Source organism: Lygodium microphyllum, chromosome 12 (genome assembly GCF_053477565.2).
Source record: "Lygodium microphyllum isolate KBCC chromosome 12, Lygodium_microphyllum_v1.1.10, whole genome shotgun sequence".
Taxonomy (NCBI): domain Eukaryota; kingdom Viridiplantae; phylum Streptophyta; class Polypodiopsida; order Schizaeales; family Lygodiaceae; genus Lygodium; species Lygodium microphyllum.
In genome coordinates this window covers 4,180,806-4,191,207 of record NC_141146.1, presented here as the reverse complement: position 1 = coordinate 4,191,207, position 10,402 = coordinate 4,180,806, and the positions used below count along the sequence as shown (strand labels likewise).

General features: G+C 41.5%; 1 long non-coding RNA gene across 9 annotated transcripts; it reads left to right on the top strand.

Moving 5' to 3' along the window:
* The first annotated feature begins 452 nt into the window (after window positions 1–452).
* On the top strand, window positions 453–9,039 carry LOC148027407 (uncharacterized). 9 transcript variants are annotated; one of them, XR_015692586.1, is made up of 6 exons: window positions 453–657; window positions 744–854; window positions 932–971; window positions 1,049–1,174; window positions 1,462–2,157; window positions 9,025–9,039. It is a non-coding gene; the product is annotated as an uncharacterized LOC148027407 (long non-coding RNA). The 9 variants fall into 9 exon arrangements; XR_015692593.1 differs by lacking the exon at window positions 9,025–9,039 and having other exon boundaries at window positions 464–657; window positions 927–971; window positions 1,462–3,372; XR_015692590.1 differs by lacking the exon at window positions 9,025–9,039 and having other exon boundaries at window positions 466–657; window positions 741–854; window positions 1,462–3,371.
* Window positions 9,040–10,402: the final 1,363 nt, after the last annotated feature.

Here is a 10,402-nt window from a genome sequence, read left to right as displayed (position 1 = left end):
GCAAAATGATTAGTGATAAGTTGTCATTGTCGTGTTTTGTAAGCAAAGTTGCAAACAACATAGTTTGACCGTAGTTCTTGATTGCGAGCAAGAAATGGGCACTAGTTGACCCAAATTTCATAGAGCTCTATCTCAAACCATGTTGTTGCAAAAGGTTGATGTGTTTGTTTTAGAGACTTGGCCCTCCTTTCTCACCATCTTTTTTTTAGATGAAGGCACTAGGGTCCATGGCGTCTAGTTTCGTTCCATCAATCAATTAATAAGTGCAAGATTGTAAATGTGTTTATACAAATGTTTCAATACAAAAAAGAAATTTTGAGCAAATATAAAGGTTAAATATCCTTGAAATTTGAAAGCAAAGGTCGTAATAAAGATAGAGGCAATTTGCAAACAAGTTGACAACATGTCCGGGACCCTCAATGATGAAAGTGTGAACTTCCAGTGGAAAGGGTTAGATACTCTGCAGCGCCGTGCCCTCGTGACACAGGAAGGAGCACAAAGCTGCCGTTGTCACATGCAACTGACGTACCATTATAATAAGCCCTATCAATGTTTCTTTTTCTGACGATGAGCACGAGACTCCATTCATGTCAATGATGATCCAGGCACAACTGATGATCAGTTTCAATACGTTAATACTCCTCGTCTGCAATCTCGGCAAGTAATTATAATCTCAGATCGCAAGCAGCTGATCGTTTTGTAAAATGGGATGTTGCAGCTGATTTTCATTGTGTTATCAGCAGTTCTTGAAGATGATGCAGAGATCGGTGTTAGTTAGCATCATGCTAGCGGTGTCGTTCATCTCTGCAGTTCTTCAACATTCCGAGGCACTCATTTTCAACACTTCAAGTTTGGTATAACCTCTCTCTCTCTCTCTCTCTCTCTCTGTTACTCTCTTATACTGCAATTCTATTGATCTAGTGTAGATTAGTTGCCTTGCAGCAGCGTATGCGAGTCGGAGTTTTGTTCAGGTATAACTGTGGTTGTGTGTGTGTGTGTGTGTGTGGGAGAGAGAGAGAGATTGTGATATATGGCCATGCGTATGCAGTCCCACTTTTTCTTCGATATGGGAAGTATTGTGGGGTGGGATACACAGGCTGTCCTGGCCAGCAGCCTTGTGATGCTCTGGACGCTTGCTGCCTCCAGCACGACAATTGCATTGGCGATGATCTAGGTCCGAGAAATTATTCACTCTCATCACTTGATAATCCTGATTATTGTAATTGCAGCAATACTAACTTAATTCCCTTATAATAATCAATTAAAAGCTGTTGTTCACGTAGAATAATTGGGGATAATTAATTCTAAGCATAGGTTTGCAATCCCTTGGTTTCAATGTCGTACTGTATAAAGGATAATGGAGGGAGGACAGATCGATTAATTAGCGTGGATTAGATAAGAGATATCTACAATTGATCTCATATGGTCCCCCCCTGAAATAGCGCCTATCCGCTGCTGCAGGGAACTACATAAACGAGACCTGTAACAAGAATCTGCTGGACTGTGTAAGTGCATTTCAAGCAACCGGGGGCCGCCCTTTCCTGGGTCATACGTGCAATGTGGGCGAGGTTGTTTCGACCATCGAGATTGCTATGAGGATTGCTATCTATATTGGACATTGATGAGTCGCACGAGAGAGAGAGAGAGAGAGAGAGAGAGAGAGAGAGGGTAACCTGAATAGGTGAGGCTCAGAAATGCTTCCAATATACAAAGCAAATGGCAGAGATGTTGATGTTGAGAGCAAAAATTATCACTTCTGGTAATTTGCGGGCAGCCAGAATCAGGGATCAATTGTAACTACTTCCATCCATAATAAAGATCAGCTTTACCTGCTGTGAATATTTCGTGTGGATGTATATTTTTGGAACAAGGGAATATAGGAACAATGCTCATGTTTATGTGCAGCTCTTAGGACACACTCGGCATCAGCAGGAACTCAAGCAGTTGTCTCTGCAGACCCGGGGCGACCACAATCTATTCATACATCATAGTGGCGATGGTAAATCTCGGGCGATGCTACTACGACGTCCATTGCTTATCGGTACAGTCGATTACATGACCGGCCATAGCTTATCGGTACAAATGACAGCAAATACCACGAGGCAGCCAGCCAGCCAGCCACTCACGGCCTAGTACCTTGTTCAGTGTCGCCGCAAGGTATCCATTCTGTCGTTGATTTGGGTTTTTGTTTGTAAAAGCGCCCTGCAGGCTGCCACTCCAAAAATTGGGATATGCTGCTTGTCTGTGCCAGCTAGCTAGGCTGCTGCACTTCAAAACAAGCGACACCTAGCCTAGCTAGGTTGCTGCACTTCAAGGTGCTCCGCGCCCACATTGCTTTGCTTTTTTCACACTTAATAAATGCCCACGCAGAGTCGTATTTTTTATTGATTCAAGTGCCCCATCAAGTCTCACTCACAAATTACAATCCACCACTATTTTGTACTACCATTGATCATGCAAGGTTCAAGGTCAAACTAGGCCCTCATTCAAGGATGATGAAGATAGCAAAGGACTCCCCCATAAAAAGGAGTCCCGGTGTGAAGAAATTGCCCATCAAGAGTGAAGGCAATGATTAGCTACAAGGAAAAGAAGAATTTGTTTATGCATTGTGTTCTTCCTCAAGGAGTCAACAAGCTCAACTGGAACTTCTTCTTGCAAGCTAGGCCAAAAACTTATCTAGAGCTGGAAGAGTGGTTGTTGAGAACATGAGTCTTATTACATCCTACAATATGCATCAACAATGAAGTTAGCACTTTATTGGCATGTGCATTTGCCTCATTAGAGCATGGATCATCGACATTGATTGGGATAGTTTTTCTTAAAAAGATCTCCCTTTCAAAGGGGATCCACTTCTAATAGCATAGCCATCAAACCAAAGGATTCACGGTCTTCAAATCCTCCTTCAAGTGATATACTTGAAAAATAGGTTCTCAGAAAACATAGAATGGCTAAAAGGCAATAGCATGCATTGGTGAGATGCAGGTGTCATGTGGAAGATATAAACATGCATTCATTAAAGAATTAGAGAGATCAATTAGGTTGGAGATAGAGACCGAGAAGAAGTATACCCCAATTATGGCCACTTATGATTAGATTCTCAATCAAATCCAAGATTAGTAGAGCCATGGGCTCAAATTTTAGCTATAAAAAGAGGCCTTTGAGATATAACAATAGCTAAATGATACTAGAAGTGAGCTAGAAGTAGCAAAGCATATTTGTGAAAGAATTGTAGAGCTGATTAAGGGGAGTGATGGGTTCTTATAGAACACAACACATGTGGCAGAGTCTTTGCATGTTAATGGGTTAAGGGCAGTTCATCATACTCCAATGGAGCATCCTCTAAAACCTAGTAGCTAGCTCCTTGACATTTCATTGTAATATTCATTTGATTTATATTATTTGTGCTTTTGTACTAAGTATACTTATGATGATCTTCTTGTGCATTGTCTAGTATGCAATTATGTGTTTCATAGCCTCGACTTCCACTTGGATGCTTTGGATGTTGTGTTTGCATCTTACATACACACATATCACATATTCTATGCATCATATCACTTCTCTAACTCCATATTATGCAAGGCCCAGTTGTGAATGAAAGCATGAGCTGTGATCACTAAATGGCTACAATGGGTTATGAACACACTATAGGTATCTATCTAATTTTGTAACTATGTACTAGAGTATCATGCACTTTTAGTTTTTTCCATGATTGCATTTAGTCTTGTTTTCATATATTTTAGTACTCTTAGTATTTAAAATATTAATTTGGTAATGTTCCACGTAACTCTTTTGTATAGTTTCTTATACTTCATATTCAACTACTCTCTTAGTATGAAAATTTTAGTTTGCATATGTGATCACTCATGCAATCCTTTTAGCCACACTTTTAGTACTTTTCAATTCTAGGTTAGACCTTATTTTACTACAAGTGTCTTAGGAAATGTTAGTATTAGTATACTAGTAGTATTTTCTCTGAGTGATGCAGGTTAGTACTATTAAGAAAAGTCATTTTTTTTGTTAGACTCACATGCCCAAATGCCCACAAGGAGGGGCACCCTCTCTCCAAATATTAACCTCTTTAGTACTATGGGCACTATATTCTAAGTAACAATAAGTTCTCTCTTTGTAGTATCTATTGTTAGTTCTAAGTAACAATAAGTTCTCTCTTTGTAGTATCAATTGTTAGTTCTAAGTAACAATAAGTTCTCTCTTTGTAGTAACAATAAGTTCTCTCTTCGTAGTATCTATTGTTAGTTCTAAGTAGTGATTAAAAAGACAGCACTTTAGTACTTTAGCATTTTGTCACCATTGACTTAACAATAGTTGTAGTACTATTTAGAACATATCATCTCACTGTGTGGGTATTACTAAAGGCTACTAAGAACCATTCTATCTTTGCCTTATCCATGTCTACTACTATCTTATATGGTACTATTATACTATGAACTCACTACAAATTAGCTTCCTAAACCAATATATAAATTTTGTTCCAAAGAAACTTGGTAGTACTATGATGCTAGTGTGCTAGCTATAGTTTGCACTTTGTTAGATCAAATTTTTTAGTTTCTATTGATAGATCTATTTTAGTAATGACACATTATTGTGTTTATAATGCTTGCACCTACTATAGTCACAAGTACTTTTGGTCCTATTGAATATGCAATGCTTGGAAACATTTGTACTCTATAGCATGAGGGATAAGAAACTATAGATGTGCATGAGTCCACACAAGGCTCATCTACAAAGCTTAAGGAGCCGATAGCTAACCTTGCACAAGTCAGCCCTGACATTAAGGACATGAGAGATAAAGGAGGTAATATGCATGATGTAGAAAACTCCTATGAAGAAGAGACTGCAAGATGAAAGCCCAGAGTGGCCAAATAGAGCGTTTAAGCTCTGACCATAGTATTAAAAGCTACCTAGTTGAGGCGTCATGTGGACCTCCTCTTCCACAAGAGGCAACACATTGTGAAGGTGGGGACTTTAGATTCCCATGCTCATTCACATATTAGATTTTAATTTGGCATGCTATTTTACATGTAACTTAATTGTGAATCAAGTCCACCTACCAGTGAGGTTGTCCATCACGAGGGTGCTTTCGAAGTGAAAGGGATCACCACCTCAAAAAATAGAAATACACAACAAAAGTTATATAGCTAGGAAAAGATTAGCAGACAATGTATTATTCACTTGGTTTATAGTTAAATTATTTTCATATGTCACATTTTTATATGATCTAATTATAATGGTTTCTTATGCTTTATATTCAAGTACTCTCTTAGTATGAACTTTTTAGTTTGCATATGTAACCACTCATGCAATCTTTTTAGCCACACTTTTAGTACTTTTCAATTCTAGGTTAGACCTTATTTTACTACAAGTTGAAAGGTGAGAAGGATCGAAGCTTGCACTCGAGAGCTATGGTGGGAGAGCAAGAGCAAGAAAGAGAGAGACAAGAAATGGGAACTCCAACAGTCACAATGTGTGACTGAGCTTTCCTTTATTCAAACTGCCACTAAAAGAATAAAGAATAAAGTGACAGTGACGGGTGCCTGCCACCTGTAGTGTGTAGTGGCGGTGACTGTCAGTGTAGTAATACACGGGCGGCTAGGTGGAGGCGCCTTTACCCCCAACAACCTCCCACTTAAAGGTGAATCTATTCTAGTGAGGAGTGAAAAGAAAAAGAAAAAGACAGTACAACATGTACATATGTACAACAGGATGAGGAAAGACATCATCTCATCCCACGCCCATCAACCTCCTAAGGAAGGCAAAACGCTTTATAGAGAGGCTTTTCGTGAGCAGATCTGCAGGATTCTGGTCATTCGAGATCTTGACAAGATCAACAGACTTATCCTCAACGACCCCACATATGAAGTGATACCTCACCTCAATGTGTTTCGTCTTCGCATGGAAGACCGGATTCTTGGCTAACTGAATAGCACTCATAGAACCGAATAGAGTGTAGGGATAGCATCAATACCAAGGTCAGTAAAAACCAAATGACCCAACCAAATGGCCTCAGTGGCTGCAACCTACTTGGCCTCTGTAGTAGAAAGGGCCGTGCATTTCTGCACCCTGGACATCCAAGAAACAGCACCTCCAGCATAGGTGAGTACATAATCGGAAGTGGACTTCCTACTATTTGCATGTCCTACATAATCAGAGTCAATGTACCCCACGATTCCTGTATCCTGACTGCCATAGCATATGCATATATCTGTAGTGCTCTTCAGGTACCTCATGATACCCTTCACGGTATCCCAATGCTTCTTGCCAGGTGTAGCCATATAGCGTGCCACAACACCAACTACAAAGGCAATATCTGGACGAGTGGTGATCATGGCATACATAAGACTACCCACACTGCGGATGCATAGAGAATCTTAGCCATCTCGGCCCTCAGCTCATCTATCTGCGGACAATCAGCCTGTGATACCTTCATATAAGAAGGCAATGGACAGCCAATAGGCTTTACTTTCTGCATACGCAAGCGGTCAAGGACTTTATGAATGTACTCCCTCTATGACAAGTAGAGGAGTCCCTGATGCTTGTCGGGTCTAGTGCGCATACCAAATATGTGAGCAGCCTGTCCCAGATCTTTCATCTCAAAGCTCTTCTTGAGCCGAGCCTTAAGAGCATCTAGCTCATCATGAGCTTTCCCTACTATCAGCATATCATCCACATAGAGTACCAAAATCAATAAAGAACCATCACGGGCTTTCTTCGTGTAAAGACATGGATCCATAGTACTCCTGTTGTAGCCCTCTGACTGCATAAAGGCATAAAACTTATGATACCACTCCCTAGGTGCCTGCTTCAAGCCATAAAGACTTTTCTTCAATGTGCACACTAGGTGCTCCCTGCCAGGTTCTGCAAAGCCCTTAGGCTGCTCCATATAAATCTCATCATGCAAGAGCCATCTTGACATCCATCTAGTATAAATCCAAGTCAAGCTGAGCAACCAAAGCCAAGACTAAGTGCAGGGTGGTCATCTTAACCACATGAGAAAAGACCTCATCAAAGTCCACACCATGCTCCTGCTTAAAACCCTTTGCTACCAGTCTAGCCTTGTATGCCGGCTTGGGGTGTCCAGGGGTACTTTTCAGCTTGTACACCCACTTGCATGGCAAAGACTTCTTGCCCGTAGGTAAGGAAACCAAATCCCAAGTGTCATTCTTATGCAAGGAGTCTATCTCAGACTGCATAGTCCTCTCCCAGGAGTGACTGTCACCCCTGCGCATAGCCTCATCACAAGTGAAAGGATCTCCCCTGCATCTGTAACCAAGACATAATGCATTGAGAACTGAGATCTATCGGGTGGATGTCTATCTCTAGTAGACTATCTCACGGCAGGCTCTGCTACCTGCCCAGCTACCTATCCAATACCCTGACCATGAGCATCTGCTGCAGCTGTAGGTTGTCCAATTGGCTGTGCGGGAGCTCTCGGCTCCTCCTGAAATATGACCCTGCGGATCTCAACAACTCTCTCAGGCTGCCGATGTATCTTGTCTTCATGGAAGACTACATCATGACTGTGGATGACTTTCCACACCTGCGGATCTCAGAGATAGTAACCCATCTCGCCTGCATCCCCATAACCAAGGAAAATGCATTTGACACTCTTAGGATCCAGCTTACTTCTCTTGTCCCTGGGCACATGGCAAAATGCCTCACATCCAAAGACACGGAGATGCACATAAGAGGGAGGTTTTCCAGTCCATATCTCCTCTACAACCTAGAAATCCAAACCACTAGAAGGTGATCTGTTTATGACATGCATAGCTGTACTAACTGCCTCAGCCCAAAAGCTCTATGGTAGGCTTGCATGGCTAAGCATACTGCATACACACTCATGGATGGTTCTATTCATCCACTTAGCCAAACCATTCTGGGGGGGATATAGGGGGGGTCAACTTACACTTAATAACCCTCTCATCACATAACTGCTCAAAAGCACGTGAGACATACTCACCCCCATTATCTGTCCTTAAGCATTTTAGCCTATACCCAGACTGGTTCTCAACCAATGCAAGCCATCTCTGAAACAAGCCAAGACATCGGATTTCAGCTTAATGGGATAAGCCCAAACTTTTTGTGAAAAATCATCTATGAAAGTAACAAAATACTTGGCACCATCCATAGACTGACAAGGCATGGACCCATTGACATCCGAATGTACCAATGCCAAGGGCTCACTCATGCGTGGCCTACCAGACTTCTTATGCGTAGACCTAGTCTTCCTGCCATAAAGAAAAGGCTCACTTGAATCAAAACATGCATAATCAAGGGGCGGTAAGTACTGCAAACCAGAAAGCATTTTCATTCCCTTCAAAGACATATGGCCCAAACGGGAATGCCAAAGAGATACATGTGGGATATAATCCAGAGATAAAACATGATCAAGGAAAGAAGGGGATACAATCAAGGGATAGAGGCTTGGCACCTCTCGCAATCACAAGTCTGCCATGAGTGATCTTCCATGCAGAGTCTCCAAAAGATACATGATAACCTGTGTCATCAAGTTGTCTAGCTGACAGGAGACTGCGTGTCAAAGCAGGTACATGACGTACATCCTGCATAACAAAACTGCTGCCACAAGGAAACTATAGCCTAACATCACCAATGCCCACAATATCAAGAGAGCTGTCATCACCCAAGTGCACATAACCCGAAATAGTACAGTATGAATGAAACCACTCTCGACAAGGTGTCACATGAAAGGATGCACCTAAGTCCAAGAGCCAAGACTGTGCATACATAGAGTGTATCTCTGTCATCTGCGAAGCACTAGAAGAAGCTGCAAGGATATAACCATCATCAACATCCTTAGGCTGTATAACATTTATCTCTTCAATTTTAACACTGGACTTTGTAGGCACTATGTTGCGATCAGAAGACTTATCCTGTACTTTGTCTTTCCCCTTATCTTTGCACCTTTCATTGTTCAGTTCATGGCATTGTGGCCTAATATGGCCCTTTTTTCCACAATGGTGACAAGTAACATCTGCATTCCTGCCACAGGATTTGCTACGTGACTTCCCACGAGACTTGGACCGAGATTTTTGAGAATCCCGTCCACGGCCACTGCCACTTCTATGCTTTTCATATCCATCATTCCTGCCTCTAAACTGTCATAGCATGCGACACACAAGAGGCATCCAAATTCTTACGGTTAACCTCTTCCTGCAGAAGAGCACTCTCAACATCAGATAATTTCAAGATAGTAGTAGAGGCACATAATGCAGTGCGGAATACATCCCATGACTCATTAAGAGTACCAAGCAAGAAAAGAGGAGTGACATCATCTGCAAAAGTGATGTCCTGCGAAGTCAAGTTCTTGAGTATAGCATGGAACTGGCTCAAGTGAGTAGACATGGTCACATTCTCCTTCATGCGCAGATCCATAAGCTACTTCAGCTAATACATCTGACTCGCTGGACTTTTCTTGTCATAGAGATTCTTGATTTTATCCCACAACTGCCATGCACTCTGTTCTTCCTCAAATACATTGTAATGAACCTATTTTCTGAGAGATAATACAATAGTGGACTTGCATAACTCATCAAGCTCAAGCCATTCCTCATTTGGCATAGTTGCAGGCGGATGTCCGCTCAACCTCAAAGGTTTGATCTACGATTTTTGCACCAACACCTGCCAAATCTGGCTCTTCTAATAAGAGTAATTCGTACCATCAAGCTTAGTGATATTGAAAATAGCATGATCAGTGGACTCGTCATAATGCAAGCTGGAAGACTGTAGACAGTTCAAAACTGCTTGTTGTTTACTGCAGAAAATGACAAAAAAATCACCAAAATCGAGAGAAAATGGCGAGAAAAGTGTAACCAAAGTTGGTGCCCACCAAGTACTAGTGAAACTACATCATTTCAAAATATTTCAGCATGAAAAATCCATGTCAGTCCGGAGTTATATACTTGCTGTAATAAATGACTGCAAGGTACTATGAGAGGCAATTGCTGACCAAATCACTTCATAAAGTCAAGAAATGATAGCCAAGCTATGACCAACCATAAACGGGCATAAATCAGGACCAAACAATCATCAATACCCTAAGTAAAAACCCAAACATGTCACCAAAGCATCCGTTAGTGATGAGTAGGCATATCCCCTGGACAATAGGGTAAAGTATATATAACACTGACAAGACCTGACACCAGTAGGTGTATGCTCACTAGAGTGCAAAGCCCAAGCTCAGGTCAAAAGCAATTCCAAGATATCAGTGCATGAACCATGCAACATGTAAGTGTAAGAGATCCCAAAGTCTCAAGTATCTGCAAAATGCTCAAATAGCATAAATCTCCTGCTCAATGTCGGTCAAGCATACAAGATGCTCCCACTGGCTCAAAAGGCGGATAAATGAGCTCAACAGCTTAAGCAAACC